The 23,621-nt window shown below is 39.4% G+C and overlaps 1 long non-coding RNA gene across 9 annotated transcripts; it reads left to right on the top strand.

Moving 5' to 3' along the window:
- Positions 1–501: 501 nt before the first annotated feature.
- On the top strand, positions 502–10,478 carry LOC143304121 (uncharacterized). 9 transcript variants are annotated; one of them, XR_013060811.1, is made up of 5 exons: positions 8,739–8,866; positions 8,979–9,069; positions 9,720–9,809; positions 9,908–10,129; positions 10,233–10,478. It is a non-coding gene; the product is annotated as an uncharacterized LOC143304121 (long non-coding RNA). The 9 variants fall into 9 exon arrangements; XR_013060804.1 differs by having other exon boundaries at positions 8,740–8,866; positions 9,720–10,129; XR_013060806.1 differs by having other exon boundaries at positions 8,742–8,866; positions 8,982–9,069; positions 9,720–10,129.
- The last annotated feature ends 13,143 nt before the right edge of the window (positions 10,479–23,621 follow it).

Here is a 23,621-nt window from a genome sequence, read left to right on the forward strand (position 1 = left end):
ATGCCAGTGAATCGTTCAAGGCGCGTGGCTACTTAGTATTTGCCGAGTCTTCTTATGCTTTAAAATATCATTTTTTTTTATAATAGTAAGCTTAATATATTTTTTCATGGTTTGTTTCTTACGGCTGGTTTCTATCAATTTCCAGTATTCTTGCGTGACGTTGTATTGATCATTATTTATTCTTTCTTCGCTACGATCTTTCATTTTATAATCATTTATTAAATATTTATTCCTTCGCTGAAAATATGATTTATTTTGTAACGCATAAAGATTACTATATGAACGTGTTGATTATCCAAAATGGCCGCCTGTGAATGTTCCTAGTATATAGTAACATTTTATTAATGTGAAATCTATTATTTGTCCGTTAATTATTTGTGACTTTATTTTAATAGTTGACGTACAATTGCAGTGGGAATAATATTATTTTGCATTTATTTAATGTGTGTAATTATTACATGTATTCCGATGCGCACGTGTAAGAGCTATCGTAACAATCCAAGATGGCCGCTAGTGAATGTCTCTAGTAAAAGTGTAGTGACGCGTCCTTAATTTGTTTAATATTGAAACAATTATTCGTCCGTCGCTTATTTTCTTCTATTTTAGCGCAGTTAGAATTTTTAAATGACAATAGTATTGTTTGTGTAATCATTATAATGTGTATATATACTATGTGTTATTTTAATATAATAACATGTGGATTGTGTTATTGTTAAATTTTATAATTTATCAATAGCACTGTTTTATTGTTGTGTTACGAGTGGTTTATTTTTATAAAGTGTTCGCTTAATTAATTTGATAGTAATATGTGCATAGTTTGTTATTACCAGTTCTATTACGTAACATAACCTTATTTCTCCACGCCAGAATTAATATAATTATGCTATATTAACTAAGTACAATATAATAATTTTTTATCTTAATCGCGGTTGTCGTTGATACTCAGTTAATCAGTTTTGATTAATTCATAACCTATTCCTATATTATTGGCTATTTTCTGTTTCTTTGTTATGCGGTTGTCGTTACCTTGTGCGTGTAATTTGCAGCCTTTACATAGAATAGAGGAGCTAATCTTATACATTGCTAGCTAAATCTTTATTGTTTATAGGTTCTACAATTCTAATCCTTCATCGCCGAGTCCTTTACTTGGAACGGTTACATGGTGCGCGTTTGGTATCTTCTGGTTCTTCGTTACATGTCTAACACTTATCAAGACTACTTTTATTTATCCTAGAATTGTAAGTATATATATATATATGTCGGAGATGAAAGGACACCGGAACCTTCGGATAGCCCTGCAACATTGCAATCTAAAGTCTACTATAACTGTAACTAAACTATTGTAGTTATTCAATCCGATTGTAATTGTTCGAGATTAGTGACGAATCCGATGATCTCGTGTCCTTAGACACACCCCAGTATAGTTTTCCTCTGTGGAATCATCGGGACGGGACGCGCATTCTTTGACGCGCTCCCGTCGACTAAAGAGTAACGTCTTTACGCTCAGCAATTATCGTTTACGAGTCAGACTTAGATTCAGCGAGAACGCCTATCTGTCATCCCGTTGACCGCGGATTCGTTATTGAACCTGAGATCACTGTCACTAGTGTCGCGGACGTCTCACCGCCGTGATAGATTGTCAAACCTGCGTTATTCATACCTGTGTCAATAAATCGTATCTTCGCTACACCGCAACGATGGCTACCTTCAATGAAGACTCCTCAAACACCGACAACCCTATCCCCACTGCTTCTCCGACATCAGAAGTGGGATCCGCACGGATTCAAGAGATGCAAGGGCGGATCAACGCCATGGAAGAGCTAATTCGGACACTGACGCAAAGGCCGAGTACGGAGACGATGAGTGTAGCGCTACCCCGTTTCAACCCCGGGAACGCGGGCACCAGCCCAGCTTCGTGGTGCGCGGCTGTTAGTGCGGTTATGGACAAAGTGTCCCTAGACGAGACTACGAGTTATATATTGCTATAAGTCGTGCTTTAGAGGGTACCGCGGCAGAGTGGCTTACGCATGTCCCGGTCAACGGTCTTACTTGGACAAAGTTTAGGGAACTTTTTCTTGCTCGCTACGGAGGCACGGAGACGGCAACCTCGGTGCTAATCAGGGTGCTCGACGAATCACCTCTGGAGGACGAAACCGCTGGGACTTTCGGAAATCGCCTCCACTCCCTTCTGTCGGCGAAATGGGGAAATCTATCCAATGTCGAGCTGATCAACGCCGTTATCCTTCTGCGACTGATCTGGTATGACCAGCGTTTCGAAAGAATAGCATTCGGGGACGATATTCGGACCCTAGAGCAATTCCAGAGGGAAATGAAAATCTTCTCTCACGCGAAGAAGAGGCCAGTACCTTCGCCAAATAATCCATCGGCGGAACCTGAAGCAAAACGACGCCACTCGTCGGCCCGCCTCCCGAGATGCCTTCACTGTGGCAAACCAGGACATAAACTCGCGGATTGTAGGACGAGGAAGCGTGAGCAACAGCAGAGGAGTTCACAACGCCAGGGAGGAAGGCGACCGGACGCATCGCCTCAGGTGGTTTGCTTTAAGTGTCAGGCGGAGGGCCATATCGCACCTGACTGCCCGCTACGACGGGACAAAAAGGCCAGTACCAAGAATGAACGTGTAGTCAACTGCTGCGCGGTGGAGTCCCCAGCTGGTACCCTAAGTCATCTGGGTGAGTCGTTCCCATTTTACTTCGATTCCGGAGCCGAGTGCTCATTAATTAGAGAGTCGGCTGCCTCGAAATTCTCCGGTAAGAGGACGACTGAGCTAGTAGTAATGCGAGGAATAGGAAACACCCGTGTTAAGAGTACGTCCCAGATCTTGTCCACGGTATGCATAAACGGTCTTACATTGGAGATAACCTTCCATGTTCTTGCCGATACTTATCTGAATTACGATATCATGGTTGGTCGCGAGATTTTAAGCCAGGGTTTCGACGTATACATTACACGAAATAGCGTCGATATTTGTAGAACAAAGGTGGTCAACACCTGTAGTAAAACCCCCGAAGACGAGATCGATATTAACGCGGCCGATACTGACGTGATCGGTAACGATAAAAGTCGGTTAATTTCTGTTCTCGAGAAATTCAAAGATTCATTCATTACGGGCTTCCCACGTGCCCGCGTAAGCACGGGGCAGTTAGAAATACGGTTAATCGATCCTAATGTCACCGTGCAAAGAAGTCCTTACAGACTTAGCGAAGAAGAGCGGAGGATAGTGCGTGAGAGAATAGACGAGTTAATCAAAGCGAAGATTGTAAGGCCTAGTAACCCACCGTTCGCGAGCCCTATACTACTCGTGAAGAAAAAGGACGGTTCGGATAGACTGTGTGTAGACTTTCGAGCATTGAATAAAAATACGGTCGCGGACCGGTATCCCCTACCCCTTATCGCGGATCAAATAGCGAGATTGCAGAAGGCGAGATACTTCATTAGCCTAGACATGGCCAGCGGGTTCCACCAAATCCCCATTCATCCCAATTCGACGGAATATACGGCGTTCGTTACACCCGACGGGCAATACGAGTACGTAACTATGCCTTTCGGATTGAAAAATGCACCATCCGTTTTTCAGAGGGCCATTCTCAACGCCTTAGGCGACCTCGCGTATTCGTTCGTTGTTGTTTACTTGGACGACGTCCTAATTATCGCCGACTCAGTAGATCAAGCCCTAGAAAGGTTGAATACCGTATTAGATACCCTCGTGAAAGCCGGATTCTCCTTTAACTTTGCAAAATGTTGCTTTTTAAAGACATCGGTACTCTATTTGGGATATGTAATTCGTAACGGAGAAGTCCGTCCAAACCCGGGTAAAATACAAGCCTTGAGTTCTTTACCTGCACCGTCGACCGTCACACAACTCAGACAATTCATAGGTTTGGCCTCTTACTTCCGAAACTTCATTCCCAAATTCTCACAAGTAATGAAACCCCTGTACGCACTCACCTCGAGTAACAAGAATATACCTTGGACGGACCGGCACGAACAGATAAGACAAAAGGTAATTTCCGTCCTGACTGACGCGCCGGTGCTAATGATATTTGACCCCAATTACCCAATAGAACTACATACGGATGCTAGCTCGGAAGGATATGGGGCCATTTTAATGCACAGGGTTGAAGATAAAAATCGAGTAGTGGAATATTACAGCAAAAGAACTAGCCCTGCAGAATCTAGGTATCATTCCTACGAATTGGAAACGCTAGCAGTTGTAAACGCCGTCAAGCACTTCCGTCATTACTTACACGGACGAGAATTTCTCGTCGTCACCGATTGCAACTCCCTGAAAGCATCCAGTAGTAAGGTACACTTGAACGACAGGGTTTACAGATGGTGGGCTTACCTGCAAACTTTTACCTTTGACATTATGTACCGGGAGGGTAAACGAATGACCCACGTAGATTTCTTTTCGCGAAATCCCGTAGACTTAGATCGCGGTACGTTCAGCAAAATTGCAGAGAAAGAAATTAACCTAACCGAAATCTCCGACGATTGGCTACTAGCGGAACAACGTCGCGACCCACAAATTTCTGAGATCGTCAATAAATTACAGAACGAAGAGCTCGCGGAAGACGTCGCGAATACGTATGAGTTACGGTCCGGCACTCTTCATCGTAAAATACAGAGAAAAGGTAGAACTCTCTGCCTGCCCATCGTGCCGAGAGGGTTTAGGTGGTCTATTATTAACCATGTGCACCAGTCCATTATGCACTTAGGTTGGGATAAAACGCTTGAGAAACTGTACGAGTATTATTGGTTCGAAGGAATGGCGAAGTATGTTCGCAAATTCGTAGAGAACTGTCATGCTTGTCGAGTTTCAAAGGCAAGTTCGGGTCGAGTACAAGCCGAATTACACCCCATACCTAAGACCAGCATACCTTGGCACACGGTTCATATGGACATAACGGGCAAACTAAGCGGTAAGAACGATTCGAAGGAATACGTCATTGTGTTGGTCGACGCCTTCACCAAGTTCGTATACTTGCATCATACCCGTAAGATAGACTCCATTAACACCATTAAAGCGCTTAAGTGCGCTATATTTTTGTTCGGCAGTCCCTGCCGGGTAATAGCGGATCAGGGAAGATGTTTTACGGGCAAAGAATTTCGAGACTTTTGTCAAGATAAATACATTAAACTCCATTTAATTGCGACCGGAGCTAGTAGGGCCAACGGACAGGTAGAGCGTGTTATGAGTACGCTAAAAAACATGTTCACAACAATAGAAACCACTGGGCGGTCCTGGCAAGACGCGATCGGGGAAATACAACTGGCCTTAAATTGTACCACCAACCGCGTGACTAAGTCAAGCCCGTTGGAACTACTAATCGGTAGAACAGCGAGACCCTACGGCTTATCCCTACCCGACAATATCTTAGAAAGAGAAGTAAATATCTCCCATGTAAGACAGCAGGCGATAAAGAATATAGAAGCAAGCGCCAAATACGATAAAGATAAGTTCGATGAAAACAAAGCTAAAATAACTAGGTTCAACCTTGGCGATTTCGTGTTACGCAAAAACGAGGAAAGGAACCAGACGAAGTTAGATCCGAAATTCAGGGGTCCGTTCGAGATAGCAGAGATTTTGGAAGGAGATAGGTATACCTTAAAAACTCTAGACGGAAAACGATCATATAAGGACAGACATGACAGACTGAGAAAGATGCCGGAAGGCTGCGTCCCTGCTGAGTTGGACGTCTGCGGTGATGACGACGACGGTGATAATATCGATGCAAGTACACCGACCTCAGAGGATCACTAACACTGCGTTGTAGTTGTAGTATATATCCACAGTGACGTTTTGCATATACGCAATATATCCACTGTGATGTCTCACATATCTGTAATATATCCACAGTGACGTTTTGCACATACGCAATATATCCACTGTGATGTCTCATATATCTGTAATATATCCACAGTGACGTTTTGCACATACGCAATATATCCACTGTGATGTCTCATACATCTGTAATATATCCACAGTGACGTTTTGCACATACGTAATATATCCACTGTGATGCCTCATACATCTGTAACATACCCACAGTGATACACCCAACGCAGTAACATGATCCAACAAACTGAGACTCTTCGGTGTACGAAATCGAAATGATCTGCCGTGTCATTACGGTCTGACTGGTAACTCACAGAACGCAACTAGCTCTTTAAACACAAATTATAGCGCTACTAATTCGAGCCCTCTTTCATTTCCTTGCATGTCAAACCGCCGAACAAAACCTCGTTGTTGAAATGGACCCTTGACTTTCTTGGACACTTAGTTAAATAGTAAATAATGTCAGTTGCATCGAAGCTAATGTAAGAAAACACGATATTTTAGCCACACACGAGGACGTGTGATAGTCAGGATGGCCGTGTCGGAGATGAAAGGACACCGGAACCTTCGGATAGCCCTGCAACATTGCAATCTAAAGTCTACTATAACTGTAACTAAACTATTGTAGTCATTCAATCCGATTGTAATTGTTCGAGATTAGTGACGGTGAGCTTTGGCTCGAGGCGACAGTCTGTCGCCCAACGTAGCCGCGGTCAAGGGATGAACGCTTTGCCCAACAAACATATGGAATAATTCTATAGCTCTCCTTAAAAGAAATATTCGTGGCGACACGCGACAGTAAACATTCCAACGGTTTCTGTCCCGTGGCTCGCCACACGCAGACCCTATTCTTCGAGTAAGATGATTGCCAGATGTCGATGCGTCTCCGCAGTACATGTTCGGCTAGCCCGAGGGCCCGTAATAAATCTTAAGGTTTAGTTAACTAAAGTCCTTCAAACAGACAAACAGTCTTTGTCCCAACTACGGGAAGATAGGGGAGACATATTTTTCAACGAACGGCGTCTCCCACTAGCAACTTTCCCTCGAGGGCGGCTAGCATCTTTTTCTAACCACCGATATGGAGATTGACCAATTAGCAGCAACGTCAATTTCCCTTACTTCCTAAACGAAGGCTTTCCTCGACGAATCCGATGATCTCGTGTCCTTAGACACACCCCAGTATAGTTTTCCTCTGTGGAATCATCGGGACGGGACGCGCATTCTTTGACGCGCTCCCGTCGACTAAAGAGTAACGTCTTTACGCTCAGCAATTATCGTTTACGAGTCAGACTTAGATTCAGCGAGAACGCCTATCTGTCATCCCGTTGACCGCGGATTCGTTATTGAACCTGAGATCACTGTCACTAGTGTCGCGGACGTCTCACCGCCGTGATAGATTGTCAAACCTGCGTTATTCATACCTGTGTCAATAAATCGTATCTTCGCTACACCGCAACGATGGCTACCTTCAATGAAGACTCCTCAAACACCGACAACCCTATCCCCACTGCTTCTCCGACATATATATATATATATATATGTCGGGTTTACATTAGAATTAGGGTTAGGGGCGTGAAGCGAATCTTCGTTTGGATTACACGTCGTCGTTATGCAATAGAGCATTGGCTAGTGCAAGTACGATTACCATAGAACCGGACAAGTAACCGTGGTAATTAGATACTCGAGAAACTAGTGACAATGATCCTAGGTTCAATAACGAATCCGCGGACAACGGGACGGTAGTCGTACGCACTCGCAAAAATCTAAGTCGGATTCTGTGTTAATATTCGCTGACCGTAAGGCGTTAATCTTTTTGTCGATGAGACCGCAAGAGAGAATGACTTTCCGTCCCGGTGATACCTCAGAGGAAAACCATGACGGGGTGTGTCTAAGGACACGAGGTCATCGGATTCGTCGGGGATATCCTACGTTCGGAAAGTAAGGGAAATTGACGTTGCTGCTAATTGGCCAATCTCCATATCGGTAGTTAGAAAAGGATGCTAGCCGCCCTTGCGGGAAGGTTGCTAGTGGGAGACGTCGTTCGTGGAAAAATAGGTCTCTCCTGTCTTCTTGTAACTGGGACAAAGACTGTGTATCTGTTGAAGGATTTTAGGTAACTAGATATTAGTGTTTATAACGGTCCTCGGGCTAGCCGATCACGTACTGCGGAGACGCGTCGGCATCTGGTAAACATCCTGCCCGGAGAATAGGATCTGCGTGTGGCGAGCTACGGGACAGAAACCGTTGCAATGTTTACTGTCACGTGTCGCTACAAATCTTTCTTTTAAGGAGAGCTATAGGGTTACTCAATGCCTTTGTTAGATGGAGAGTTCGTCCCGTTGACCGCGGCTACGTTCGGCGACTAATTGTCGCCTTGAGCCCAAGCTCATTGTCACAAGTCTCAAACAAATACAATTGGTTAGAATGACGGCAAATCGTTTAATTACAACTGTAGATTTTAATTACAATGTTTTTATGGATTTTCCCGAGGTTTCAGAGGGAAGGCACCGGTGTCCTCTTATCTCCGACATATATATAAAACACTATATTTTGTAAATATCTATATAGTAAAATAGTCCGTCCACTATCTTGGTCGCTAAGACCGCTTCGCTAACATCGAATTGTTTTGTTATAATGTCGGAATATTTCCTTGGTTTTCCAGTTTCTTGTTGCTGCCTTGACTGTTTCGGTAGTATCTGGTTCAGTATTCCATAAGTATTCACTTAAGATTGGTAGTAGGCTTCTTGTAACTGCGTTGGCTTTAATGTATATCTTCCGATGTGAGTAACGAGCTTCTTATTATTATCAATTTCTATTCCAAGATGGTTTACAACATTTTTCCCCTTTTTAGGTTATGATTGGTTACCTCGGTATTTATTACCTTCGATATCTTCATACCGTCGTATATTATGTTTTGCAAAGTTGGATCCGTAGCCAATTCTCGTGGAGTTCCTGCATGCACATTTCCTTTAAGGATGATTGGTTGCATACAAACCTCGTTAACTTGTAAGATACCTTTTCTTGTTTGCTAAGACCATTCCGTCGGTGTTGAATCGTTTGTTATAATGTCACTAATTTTTAACTTTCCAATTTTCTCACATCTTCTTGGTCATTCCAGTAGTATCGACTGCGATTCTTCGTACACATTTACTCCAATTTGGTAGTTGGTTTCTCATCACTGCGTTGACCCTTGTATAAACTTCTTCGATGTGAGTAGTAAATTATCGTTGTCACTCACTTAACCTATCTTAGTTATTTCTTAACTCTTCCTGCACTTATTAACTGATTTTATTTCTTCTTATTAAAGACCGCTGTGTCAACGCTGAGTTATTTCGTTATAATGTCATTAACTTTCTTGATTTTTTCGGTTTTATTTTCCATTAGCGAACTGTAAGTTTGTTGTCGAGCATCAATTATTGATTGTTGTGCTTCGTTTAGTTTAATTGAAATATAATTGTAAATTTTTAATAGTATTATTTTCTTCCATATATATTAAGGCAATTGAAGTTAGTTTATTTATTCGTTTCTGCTGACAGTCGTATACTATGTTCTACGGAGTGGGTCAACAGTTTGTTTCTGCGAAATTCCTGCATGTACGTTTTCTTCTATTATGATTAATTGTGCACTAGGTACTTTTAACTTTCACTGCTTTTAATTATTTTATTGAATTAACATATTGTGTATTTAAATGATGGTTAGAACATAATAATATTCCTTTTTCTTTTACGTTTCTACTATCTGCATGATTCGATAAGCACTGTCACACTTCCTTTGAGTTAGGCACAATATTGTTATAAACATTTGGTAATATTATGTTTTGTATTGAAACAATTGAAGTTAATTCTTCCATTTGTTTCAGTTGGCTGTCATACCTTGTGTTCTATGGATATGGACACATAACCTGACTTCGCATATACACTTCCTTCTACGATGAGTAATTGTTCACGAGGTACTTTCCACTTCCACTGTTTCGTAATTATTTTATTGAATGACACATTTTATAATTAATGGTTAGAACGCACATAATAATTTTCTTTTTCCTTTTAGGTTTGTACTATCTGCATGATTCGATAAGCAGTGTCACACTTCCTTTGGTTCAGGCACAATATTGTTATAAACATTTAGTAGTATTATGTTTTGTATCGGAACAATTAAAGTTAATTCCTACATTTGTTTCAGCTGGCTGTCGTAGATTATGTTCTACGGATATGGACACATAACCTGTCTTCGCACATACACTTCCTTCTACGATGAGTAATTGTTCACGAGGTATTTTCCACTTCCACTGTTTTGTAATTATTTTATTGAATTACACATTTTATATTTAAGTAATAGTTAGAGCACGCATAGTAATTTTCCTTTTTCCCTTTAGGTTACCACTATCTGCAGTATTCGACAAGCAGTGTTGTTCCATATACTACCGCACTCCGTTGTCTCTTGAAATCGTTCTTGTGGTCTGTTTCGATTGTGTTAGTTTTAACTTGTTCGAGTGTATTGTTCGTGGAATCCCTTTTACTTTAATCTTGACGTTTCGTGTGTGGATTCTGACAATAGTGCCTGGTTTATTGAAGTGTGTTAATATGCCTAGGTGTTTTATATATTTTATATCTAGCTGTATATAAGATATATTTTGTTTATTGTGGTTTTGTATGTCCATATTTGCTGTATATTAAATTGCTTGATATTTCCTGTTTGTTATAAAGGTATGTATTCCTATCGTTCCATTCCTTTTTCCTTTCCTTTGAATTATTCATAAAGTTATTACGAGATTTGATTAAATTGTCGAATTGTAGGTTATCCTGATTGAATATAGTATTATGTCGTGATTTATTAATTAATTTGCGAGTCACTTTTGGTTAATTGGTTCTTCATAGTTTATCCTTAGTCGAATTATGAAATTATAGGTTATGTTGTACTCTTTATATTTACCATTTCGTTAGAGTACCTATTTTAACTTTATTATCTCTTATTTGCCCTCATATACTAATTCTCTATATATGACTACATTTAATTAAACTTTTATTTAAACAATTTCCATTTTCGTTGTATCGTGTGTTCGTTTTGGATATTCGAATTGTCGCTCGCGTTATTTATATATTGCGTTTTTCCGTTTTTCGGTACGGCACGTGCGTAGCGCGGGACGTGACACCCCCCCCCCCCTCTCGGGGTTCAAATTTCCGAAGGAAATTTGACTGATCGCATCCCTGAGCTCGTTCGGAGCGGATGTAGTGAGTGTTGGTAGTTGCTTTACTATAATGGTCGGTGTGATTGATATTCCTTGTAATCCTGATAATATCGAATTCATCAATCGTTGGAACGTGTTGGTGCGTTTTTCAATATATCTGTTCCCTCCAGCGTCTCGCCTGGAAGATGAAATCTGTCTTGATTTTTCTGTATTAGTGCTTCAACGTTTCTTCTTTCTTCTATGTTTAAATGTTCCAGTCGCAAAAATTCCATTATTTTGTCGAACCTTGTTTCTTTAGATACTGAAATATTGTTGCACGTAATATGAGAGAGCGAAGTGGGAATTATAAATTCTTTAATTACCATTGTAGGTATGGTAAATTCGTAATCCCTCAATGTGATATTAATTACTTTTAGATAACCCCGTTTCTTATGGTTTCTCACAACCGCGTTTCCGAAATAGACTCCCTTAATCTGTTCAATTTTGGGAATAAATCCCTCGTTTGCCTCCGGATTTGCAATATTTATTGTACGTGGTACCGAACTTCGTTTCAGCACAATTATTGTATCGAACGGGATGTAAATACTTCCCCATTTAATATGTTTTTGCTCGTAATGCAGACGAGCTTTGCATCCTGCAAAAATTCGGATCCTAAGATTCCGTTTTGATCGATCAGCAATGATTCATCAACTACATGAAAAGTAACTGAATGGCCCGCAACCTGTATTATTGTCTGCCCTAGGGTGACCAGATTCTTTGCCGAAATTCCTCGAAATTCAATTGATTCTTGCTCGTTGATGGTTGCTGAATCGGGTAAGGCAGGTTTCTTGATGATATTGATTTCTGATCCGGAGTCTAAAAGTAAATATGTTTTAGTTTTTAAATCTGGGGAGACTATTCGTGCAGTTGGAGTATTTGGGGAATCGTTTGGGTTTATATATTCGTTTCCCTTGCAAGCTACTAAACTTTGTAATATTGGCTTCATGACTTCCATGTATCCAATTACTATTTTCTTCCCTTTCTTCATTTTAGTTTTTATTTTACGCCAAGACGCAAGTTTACTGACACCGATCCAATTATCCAATTGCTTGCCAATAGCATTCAAAATACAAATTTTTGAAAGTACCGCAGCCATGTTAACCCAAAAATATTTTGTATATAGTATAGTGTGATACCATCTATATTTTCCTGGGGGAATCATAAGATCAGCACTACCTACTATGTTACCTACGTCAAATATTAGATGTAGTAACCAATAAAGTATTTTTAATCCAATTATAATCCAATGGCTAGCGTATTTATTCAAGTTTTTATATATATCTTCAACTGGTGATTCCCTATTTTCTCCCTTTTGATGTCTTTGAGCTTGTTGAACTTGCGTTTCTTCAGCTTGAAAATGTTTAGAATCCTTTTCCTTAGTTACCCTTTTTTCTTCTTTATTTACTTTATTCACACCACCTTGATTTTTCTCTACCTTTTCAGGATGAATAGCTTCACTGGAAGTGCTTATTATAATTAAATTATTATTTATTTGTATGGAACGTTTAGGAATATTTTCGGTAGATTTAGAATTATTCTTTGAATTTTTATTACAAACCTTTTTGCTTATAGATTCTGTTTTGGATTTAAGGATAGCTATATTTTTATTCTCTATAGTGTGATCTTCCTTGCAATTTAATGATTTGGCTTTGAGTTCAATAAAGTTACCTTCTGATGGTTTTATAGAAGTTTTTGAGTGAGATACACTCGCTATCTCTTTTTCTATTATGGTTGAAATATTCACAAAATTTGTGGAGTCTTGCTTTTGTATCTTTGCCAAGTCGAACGTGGAGAGGCACTTCGCACTTCCCAGCGGGTCCAATATCTCCGTGATATTAGGCAGTGGATAAGCGTTGCCTATCGTCTCGTCGTTCAATTTCCTAGTTTCTGCTTCATTGTTTAACGTGACATTATTCCTTATCACAGCAACGGAATGGTGTTTGCATTGAAAAGTTGATTAGTTGAAATGGTCAGCATCTCTCTTTTGATTTATATCTCTATCGAGGTATTTATTTATGCATCTTTCTTCCCAGGTTATTGCTCTTGCTTCTTTCCTGACATCTTCTTCTATTCCCGGGTTGTTTAGATGTTTCCGCGACGGCGGTACAAATCTTCAGTCCTGGCGGTTGTTTCCGATGTAGATATTATTGCATGGTGGATGAGCGTTGTTTCGGTTATAATTATTGGAAGGTGTCGGATGTTGGTATCGAATTCTATTGTTTGCTTGTTTTAATTCTCGTGTTGCTTTCACGGCTTGGCGGTACGCATCGTCCAAGGATTGGTATCCTGCTATCTTTACTCGTAAATACACCTCGTTTGGGAGCCCCTTAACGAAAGCTTCCCTCGTGTCTCGATCTATCCTATCTTGAAATACGGTGCCGTACTCGTACCTTTCCCCGTTCATTATTGCCAGTCTGAGATCTCTGACGCGATTTATGTAGTCCAAAATATCTTCTCCCGGTCGTTGAAACATTGTAGCTAATTCCCCTTTATATTCGTTAACCGTTTTTCCCGGAACGAACATATCTTTTAATTTATTCCCGAAATCGTTTAAACTTATTACTTCTGTGTCTTCTACGGCGAGAAACGCGTGTCCGCGAAGCTTATTCGTTAATAATGTTACTAACTGAGATTCTTGATGCCTAGGAACCATGTTTCGTGCGCGCTCGCATGCTCTTAAAAATCGAAATACCGAGGGTCGATGTCCGTCGAACACTGGTACTGTCTCTATTGCATCTTTTAACTTAATTGGTTGGGGATTAACTTCTATCGGTATTGTCGCTTGGGAAATTATCGGCGATGATACGGGTGTCTTGATTTCCTTTCTTATTTTCAGTGAACGCACATCGTCTTGTAATTTATTCATTTTTGTACTCATGTCGCGAAAATTCGCATCCCATGCTTTAAGTTTTTCCGATAACTTCAAGATCATGTCTTTGTCCAACGATTCTAATTTAGTCGACATTATTTCTTAGGTATAAATTTTATCGACAAGCGTGACAACTTTAGTCCTCTGTGGAGCGTATCGAACCGTTTAAACCAACTTTAATCCTCCGTGAAGCGGATCCCACCGCTGCCACCAAAAATTTAATCTGTTACGTATTTGTTTGTTTAAATCGATCAAATTCTAAATTTAAATTTTACTGAAATTTTTTTTTTGTTTGAGTTTGAATTTAATCGGAAGAGAAATATTGAAATGATATTATTGTGTATGAAATATTGATTTAGATTTCTGATTAATACGTTAGTTGCTGCCACCAGAAATAGTCTAAGGACTATTTCAGAAATTTTCTTTTTATTGTTAAATTTTTTTTTGCGTTTAATGGGTAGCGTTAACTGACGTTTAATACAACTGGCAAACGAATTCCACTTTTCGGCTAACCTGCTATGTGCAGGGATACTGGCACGGGAGAGGATTAAAGCTGGGTACAATAAATATTTGTCCTCGTTGAACGGATTTTTATTTGAATGTAGAATTGCTTAGGTTATTATATATATATTTTATTAGCTGGATATATATATTTTAGCGTTGCTGGATTGGATAGGAATGTGAGATCTTTCGTTGTTTTATATAAATTTATTTTTACGTTTGACTTCTTCTCCTCCTTTAATTTCGCTGTAGTGGTTCGTCGTTAGAACCGAGGCTCAATTCATTTGCTACGATGGATTCTATTGCCACGATTTTCTCGCCTTTTGAATTTAATAATCGAAGATGATTCTAACGATCCTCTCTGTGCGGGACTTGTGTAAAGTTTAAGCAATGATTCTTTCTTCAAAACCGTTCACGGAAATAAAACGAAATCGATGATAGGAAGTTCTAATTCGATTCTCGAGGTGTTACGACCGTTCGCGGAGAGACGCGGTCGCGAGGAAAACGCGTCAGCGAGAGGCGTAAGTTCTCGCTACGATTCGGTGAATCGACGCCGCGAAGTAGTCGTTCCCCTGTTTCGGTTAGGATAACAGAGGTGGTTGATTGAATATGACACAGTAGTAAGTTATATTTCACCGTTTATTCCACAACTTATAACGAGGATAGTTACACTGATGCGTATGTACGAGATGATTGAGTGACTGATCTGCGGGTGTGTATACCCGCTCGAAGGATGTTGACCGTTCGAAGGATGTAGAATCAGTACCTCTTGGGAGACGGTGCTGTCTCGGAGGAAAGCTAAGGATCAGTGTCTAGCGCACGGGACCATCGGATTTGTTGGTGACGATTTTGGCTAAGAGAGTGAGGGAAATAGGCTTCGTTGTTAATTGGTTAAACGAAGGTTGGTGGATTAGGAAGGGTCTTAGCTGCCCTTGATAGAAAGTTGTTATTAGGAAGCATCGTACGTGGAAAAACCCAACTTTCCCTTGCCAAGCCGTAGTAAACAATAGTCTTTAGAAACTGATTTAGAAAAAGACATTTGTTGGGTCTGAAGGACCTTAACGAGCAAATTACTCGGGTTTATGACGGGTACTTAGGCTATTGAGGGTACGCCGTACGGAAGAGCGGACATCTGGTGTCCGTCTGGCCCGCGGTGTGTGACCTGGGCCAGGCAGAGAGTCGCGCGGCGTAACACGAGGGAAACGAAATTATCAGAGAAGGAATTTTCAAAATTAATTTTCTTACCTTGAGGAAACAGTGCTGTCGGTTGCCATTACTTCGCCTGCTCCGGTGATCGTCGGTGTTTTTACTTCTGGGTTTATTACTTGAACTCGAATATAGTTAATTTCCCATTTTTACTTTATTTATTTTATCTAGATACCCGCCTTACAATTTACTAATCTGATTAATACAGTAAATGCTATAAGAAATTTCTGAACGAACGTAATAAAAAGCACGATGGTAATGAGTACAAAGAATAATCGTAATAAGAATGATCACAAAGACTAATGCGCAAAGTATAATGAGCGTAATACGAATGATCCGTAATAACAATGAACACAAAATATAATAATGAGCACAATATGGTACGTAAATTATAATGAGCTCTGCTCTATGTTGCTACGCTTATTTATAATGCCATCCCCCACGGGGTGGTGGTCCACTGGGGGTACGCTTCCGTGGGAATCGGGATGTTGCAGTTTGGATTTCTTGAAATCGTACGTGAGAGAATGCGAGTTCCATACTTCGACTTAGTTCCTATCAGTCCTGTGCTTCTGCTGAGCTAGCGTCTAGGAGGCTTGAAGCATTCCATGCTGATGTAGTCTTTTCCGCGAGAAACTTCTATGTTTTGTACCGTGGGAATTACCCGTGTCTCTTCGGCGCGTGCAAGGGCTGGCGGCTGCAGCATCATTATCATCTCGATGTTTGCTCGGGCAACACGCGCAATTCCGCTTTTCTCCCACAACAAGGACCTCCTTCTTCGAGTTATTTTTCGTAAGTTTGGATATTCGCATATTATGGTTGTTTTTGCGATTTTAATGTTTTTTCCTTTTTTGTTGTTTCCCTAGGCTTCGGTGATCGACGTTCGGACAATGTTTGCGGAGGCATTTCCATCAGAGGTTCCTTATTATTATTATTTTTTTTCTTTTAAATGTCTTTTGTTTTTATGTATGATATATATATATATATCATACATAAAAACAAAAGACATTTAATATATATATATATATATATATAGATTCGAATTTTGGGCGCGCGACGACTCTTCATGTGGACTAGCCATCGTTTCACAAAGCCGAGATTTTATTTACACGTATATACAGGTCTATCACTAAGCTTAACAAATAATAAGTACAACTAGTAATAAGTCTAACAAACACTAAGCCTAATGAATAATACGATCTACGAATAATTAAATTAAATAATACTATTAGCAATGTTTGAGTTCAAACGAATCCACGGTCACCGGGATAACTCCTTACTAAGCGAAACTAACTTAGACGCAAATGCGATCGTCGAAAATGCTCGATGTATCACTCTCCAAGGCAATCGCAAGAATGCCAGCCTCGTGGAGATTTTTCTCCCTGTACGATTGCATTTTGTTTTCTATACCCGTTTGGAAGCATCGAGAAGGTTCCAAACGCCGTTGCTGGGCACACTCGTTGGAAGCATCGAGAAAGTTCCAAACGCCGTTGCTAGGCAGTTTCTGCCTGGAGTTTTGATTACTAATACAATGTATGTCCCATTGCATCGGCACCTCCGAGGCAACATCACACGTGGCTAGGCCCGCTCTCGAGGCCGCATGCCGCCACAACCACATTTCTCGGAAAACACATACAACCACTCCAGACCTCCGTTAGATAAAACATCCATCCCGTGACCGTGGCTACGTTCAGCGACCGATTGTCACCTCGAACCCAATCTCGCTTATTACAAATCTTAAGCGATTACGACTATAATAAAATCTAGGCTAAGGTACTAGAGGATGTTCCCAAAATTTCCAAGGAAAGGCTTCGGCTTTCCTTTCATCTCCGACATATATATGTCGGAGAGGCAGTGGGGATAGGGTTGTCGGTGTTTGAGGAGTCTTCATTGAAGGTAGCCATCGTTGCGGTGTAGCGAAGATACGATTTATTGACACAGGTATGAATAACACAGGTTTGACAATCTATCACGGCGGTGAGACGTCCGCGACACTAGTGACAGTGATCTCCGGTTCAATAACGAATCCGCGGCCAACGGGATGACAGATGGGCGTTCTCGCTGAATCTAAGTCTGACTCGTAAAAATAATTGCTGAGCGTAAAGACGTTACTCTCTAGTCGACGGGAGCGCGTCAAAGAATGCCCGTCCCGTCCCGATGATGCCACACAGGAAAACTATAATGGGGTGTGTCTAAGGACACGAGATCATCGGATTCGTCGAGGAAAGCCTGCGTTTAGGAAGTAAGGGAAATTGACGTTGCTGCTAATTGGTCAATCTCCATATCGGTGGTTAGAAAAAGATGCTAGCCGCCCTCGAGGGAAAGTTGCTAGTGGGAGACGCCGCTCGTTGAAAAATATGTCTCCCCTATCTTCCCGTAGTTGGGACAAAGACTGTTTGTCTGTTTGAAGGACTTTAGTTAACTAAACCTTAAGATTTATAACGGGCCCTCGGGCTAGCCGAACATGTACTGCGGAGACGCATCGACATCTGGCAATCATCTTACTCGAAGAATAGGGTCTGCGTGTGGCGAGCCACGGGACAGAAACCGTTGGAATGTTTACTGTCGCGTGTCGCCACGAATATTTCTTTTAAGGAGAGCTATAGAATTACTCTATACCTTTGTTAGGCAAAGCGTTCATCCCTTGACCGCGGCTACGTTGGGCGACAGACTGTTGCCTCGAGCCAAAGCTTACCGTCACTAATCTCGAACAATTACAATCGGATTGAATAACTACAATAGTTTAGTTACAGTTATAGTAGACTTTAGATTGCAATGTTGCGGGGCTATCCGAAGGTTCCGGTGTCCTTTCATCTCCGACACACACACAGATATATATATATATATATATATATATATATATATATATATATGTCGGAGATGAAATGAAAACCGGAGCCTTCCCTATGCAATTTTGAGGAAGCCTTTTAATGCTTCAGCCCAGATTTTATCATAACTGTAATTAAGTAATTGTCATCTGTAATTGTTTGACATTTGTGAAAAGCGAAAGTGGGTTCGAGGTGACAACTGGTCGCTGAACGTAGCCACGGTCACGGGATAAACGTTTTGCCTGACGAAGGTGTGGATCGGTTGTATTGTTCTCCCTAGAAATCACATAGAATTGTACTTTAGAGATGTCGATATAATGGGACACACGTTGTATGAGGAATCAATCTCCAGACAGAAACTGCCTAGTAACGGCGTTTGGATCTTTCTCGATGTTTCCAAGGAGTATATAACAAACTTTTGACAGATATTGCCTAGCAACAACGATTGGAACCTTCTCGATGTTTCCAGCGAGAATATAACAAACAAATGCAGTCGTATTACGAAAAAGATTTTATGCAGAGAGGCATTCGTGTGATCGCCTTGGAAAGTGATACATCGAGTAATTTTTTCCGAGTGATTCAGCAAACGTATTTTTTTGTGTTATAAAATTGTTTAAAGTTTTCCCGTTGACCGTGGATTCGTTTGAACCCCGGATCATTGTTTATAGCGTAAATTAAATTCAATATTTGTAAATTTATCAATCGTTAATTTTCATTATTCGTTAAATTAGTAAATCGTAAGATATATTATTCGTTTCTTTTATTGTTCGATAAAACTTATTATTCTTTAATCTAATTAATAATTTAATTTATCATTTGTTAATCAATCATATCATTTACAAAATTCATTATTCATAATATTTGTAAAACCTTGTTTATTCGTGTAAATATATTCTCTGTTTTGTAAAACAATGGCTAATTCAAACGAAGAATCGTTACGCGCCTTAAATCCTAATGTTAACCCGACATATATTTATGTTGTGTGTCATATTAATATGACTAATGTTTTTTAATTCTTCGATAGCGTTATTTATTGTTTTGAGTAGTTTATTTTATAGAGTGTTCGATAGTATAAAACATACACACACACATATATATATAAATATGTATTCATATGCATATTTCTTCTGGCAGTGTAGTATTCATACGAAATGAAATGTTAATTATTTATTTTATATTAACTTCATTTAATAAGATAGAACACGCACACGCACACGTATATATGTATATACTTCTGGCAATGTGATTTTCATTTAGATTCTTTAGAGATGTAATGTTGTGTATTTGAGGTTATGTGTCAATTATTTGATTTCATATATACATATATATCTTGTATTGTGACAACATAGTATTGAAGGTTTTGTTTCTAGATTATTGTGTGTTTAATGTGTGTTTACATATTTGTGTTTGATGATAGAATTTCTGTACGCAATTCCTCAAGTCGTTGCGGTGTTAATTATTTTGAGCGTTTGGCCTATCGACAGGTTGTCGCTTAGTCCCAAGTGTTGCGTTGTGTGTTCTATTTCTTTTGTAGATTATTATTAGTGGTTTAGTTTAGAATATGGATTATTTATATATTTATATATAGACATGCATGTTTCGTAATTGTTAGGGAAGTGATACATTTACACTGTACATGAGAGTGTGTGTGTAAGGGTTAGAGGGCGTCAAGGTCTTAGTGGAGACAAAAGACTGTTGCCAGATGTTAGAAGAACCTAGTGTAGTCGGTTGGCGACCAGCGTGCGTGCAAGACGTTCTTCAGAGAGTAATATAGATGTATAACTGTTGTGTGGGAAATATAGTCAATAATTTGTATTCCCAATCCTCGAATTTCCTTAACCTGGTAGCAGAGCGTGGTTACTAGTTTTACAAGATATTTAGTGCGTGGTTACGATCTTGCGAGTGAGTTTTCAGTAAAGAAAAAAAAACTTTCAGAGGAAAAAATATACTTCGAGCACGTAGGAACGCTTGAGTAAGAAAAGAAAAAAAAAGAAGAATCAATTAAAATGGAGAGATCGGAAATCATGATACGTATATTCGATGGTGAGGATTATGGAATGTGGAAGCAAAGAATCACGATGTTTCTCAAATATAAGGAATGCGAGGTTGTTACAACTAGAATGAAGAACGAAAGAGACGATGAAGACTGGGACAAAAAGGATTTGAAGGCGATTAATATAATTTATAGTGCAATATCGAACAGACAATTGGAGTATGTTAGGGAAGGAAAAACGGCGTATGATATAATAAAAAGGTTTGATGAAATGTACTTGAAAGAGTCGACGGCACTGCAGATCGTATGCAGAAGGAGATTGGAAAACATAAGACTGGAGAACTACAGTGATTCAGCATCATTCTTTAACGACTTTGAAAAATTAATCAATGAATTAAAAAGTGCGGGCGCACAAGTAAGTGAGAGGGAAAAGCTGAATTACATGCTGAATACGTTACCCGAAGAATACAGCTACATAGCGGACATAATAGACGCATTGAAAGAAGAGGATCAAACGGTAGCGTATGTAAAAAATAAAATAGAGATAGCAGAGAAGAAAAATAAATCCAATCGAGGAGAAATGCAAACCAACGCCTTTTCTGCAAAAAGGAAGGATGCTTCAGATGTGGAAGATTAGGACACTTTGCGAGAGAGTGTCAAAATGGCGTCCAAGCGGGAAGCAGTAACGGCTATTGGCATGGGCCAACACGTGGTCGAAACAGAGGAAGAGGGAACAAAGGCAATACGAGCAGAGGACGTGGAAACTTTCATCGTCAATCAACAACCGGCACGGGCGAGCATGGAAACTCAAGAGCAGGCATATGGATAGCAACGGCGCACGCAGCAAACAGCAGTGAGACGAATGAAATAAGTAAGAACGAAATAGTGTGGCTATTAGATAGCGGTTGTACCGATCACATAATTAATAATATAAATTATTTCGATAAATCTATCGACCTAAAAGAACCGGTAAATATATATTTAGGCGATAATAGACCGATAAAAGCGACAAAAGTTGGGAATGTTATAAGTTATTTCGAAGCATTCGGAAAACAAAATGAAATAAATATGAGGAAAGTATTTTACGCGAAAGAAATGTCCGCAAATTTGATTAGTTTAGGTAAACTAACAGACAATAAGAATACGGTTATTTCCAAAGGAAATATTGCGAAAGTAATAGATGAGGATAATAAACTTACAGCTGTAGCGTTCAAAGAAAATGGGACATATAGAATAAAAAGTATATTGAAAGGGAAGAAGCACTTAGTAAACAGCGCCGAACGTAGTGGTATGAGTAAAAAGGAAAGATGGCATAGGATGCTAGGACACGTAAATTTTAAATATTTAGAGATTTTGGGTAAAGAGCAGCTAGTGACTGGCATACCGAATGAATTTGAAAAGGAACTTTTGAAATGTAGGGTGTGTATAGAAAGCAAAATGCATAACTTACCTTTCAAAAATAATCGAACTAAGGCTAGGGAAATAATGGAAATTATTCATACGGACGTATGTGGTCCTTTTAAGACCACCGGATTCAATGGAGAAAAATATTTCATTTCATTTATCGATGATTATAGTAAAATAGCTAGGATCTATTGTATAAAATCAAAAGATGAGGTCTTTGATTCTTTCGTACAGTTCGTAAATGAAGCCGAAAATTTAACGGGCAAGAGGTTAAAAATATTAAGATGCGATAATGGTAAAGAATATTTAAATAATCGAATTTATAAATTTGCTAGGGATAAAGGTATAAGAATAAATAACTGCCCAACATACGTACATGAATTAAACGGCACAGCGGAAAGGTATAATAGAACAGTGATGGACATGGCGCGTTGCTTGTTAGCGGAAGCGAAAGTACATAAAAGGTACTGGCCGGAAATAGTTTGCACAGCGGCATACTTGAAAAATCGAATATTAGCGAATACTATAGAAAGAAAGACACCTTTTGAAATATTCTTCGGGAGAAAACCAAGTGTTAAAAATCTACATCTATATGGAAGTAAAGTTTTTGTAAGAAGGCCAGAACAAAAAAGAGTTTCCAAATGGGACAAGAAGGCAGATATGGGAATTCTATTAGGATATAGTGAAGTAGGATACAGAGTTTTATTAGGTGGGAAAATAACAATAGCTAGACATGTAGAGGTCATAGAGACAGACACTAAATGTATCGGTTTTGAGGAAAATTCATCAGAGGCAGATAGAAATGATAGCGAAGATAACTATTCATTGGTTGGTATGGATAAGGAAGAGTTAGAAGGTAGGAAAGATGAAAATAATAGTAGTATTGAAAGCTCAAACACTCCTAGGAGATCTACACGTATTAAGAAAACTCCAGTAAGGTATCCAGAAAAGGAAAATATTTGCGAGATTCATGCAAATTATTGTAAAGTAGATATCCCTCGTACATTTGAGGAGGCGATTTGTTGCGAAAATAATGAAGTTTGGAAACAGGCTATGGATAAGGAAATAGAATGTCTCTATAAGAATAAAACTTGGAAATTGGTAGAAAGGGTAAAAGACAAAGAAGTATTAGATGTAAAATGGGTTTACACGAAAAAATCAGAGGACAGGTATAAGGCTAGATTAGTGGTAAGGGGATTTCAACAAAGAAACGTAGCCGATGACATATATTCTCCAGTGGCGAGTAATCAGACCTTTAAGATATTGCTATCATATTGTTGTCAAAATGGATTAATAATTGAGCAAATGGATGTAGAAACTGCCTTTTTAAATGGTGAAGTAACCTCGGAGGTATATGTAAATCAATCAAAGGGATATGCGGACGGAACGAATAGAGTTAGTAAATTATCGAAAGCGCTTTATGGGTTAAAAGAAAGTCCGAGGGACTGGTATGAGTGTTTTGATAAGTATGTGACGAGATTAGGTTTTAAAAAGAACAATATAGAGCTGTGCCTATATACTTATGGAGAGGGAGAAAATGTTGTTTATTTGTTAATATACGTAGACGATTTGTTGATTTGTAGTAAAAACAAAGGGAAGATACAAAGTGTAAAAAAAAATTATTAACTGATAAATTTGAAATGAAAGATTTAGGTGAAGTAAAAGAATATCTTGGAATAAATATAGAGTATGATTATTTAAAAAATGAAATGAGATTAAGCCAAAAGAAATACATAGAA

Source organism: Bombus vancouverensis, unplaced genomic scaffold (genome assembly GCF_051014615.1).
Source record: "Bombus vancouverensis nearcticus unplaced genomic scaffold, iyBomVanc1_principal scaffold0022, whole genome shotgun sequence".
NCBI classification, from domain to species: domain Eukaryota; kingdom Metazoa; phylum Arthropoda; class Insecta; order Hymenoptera; family Apidae; genus Bombus; species Bombus vancouverensis.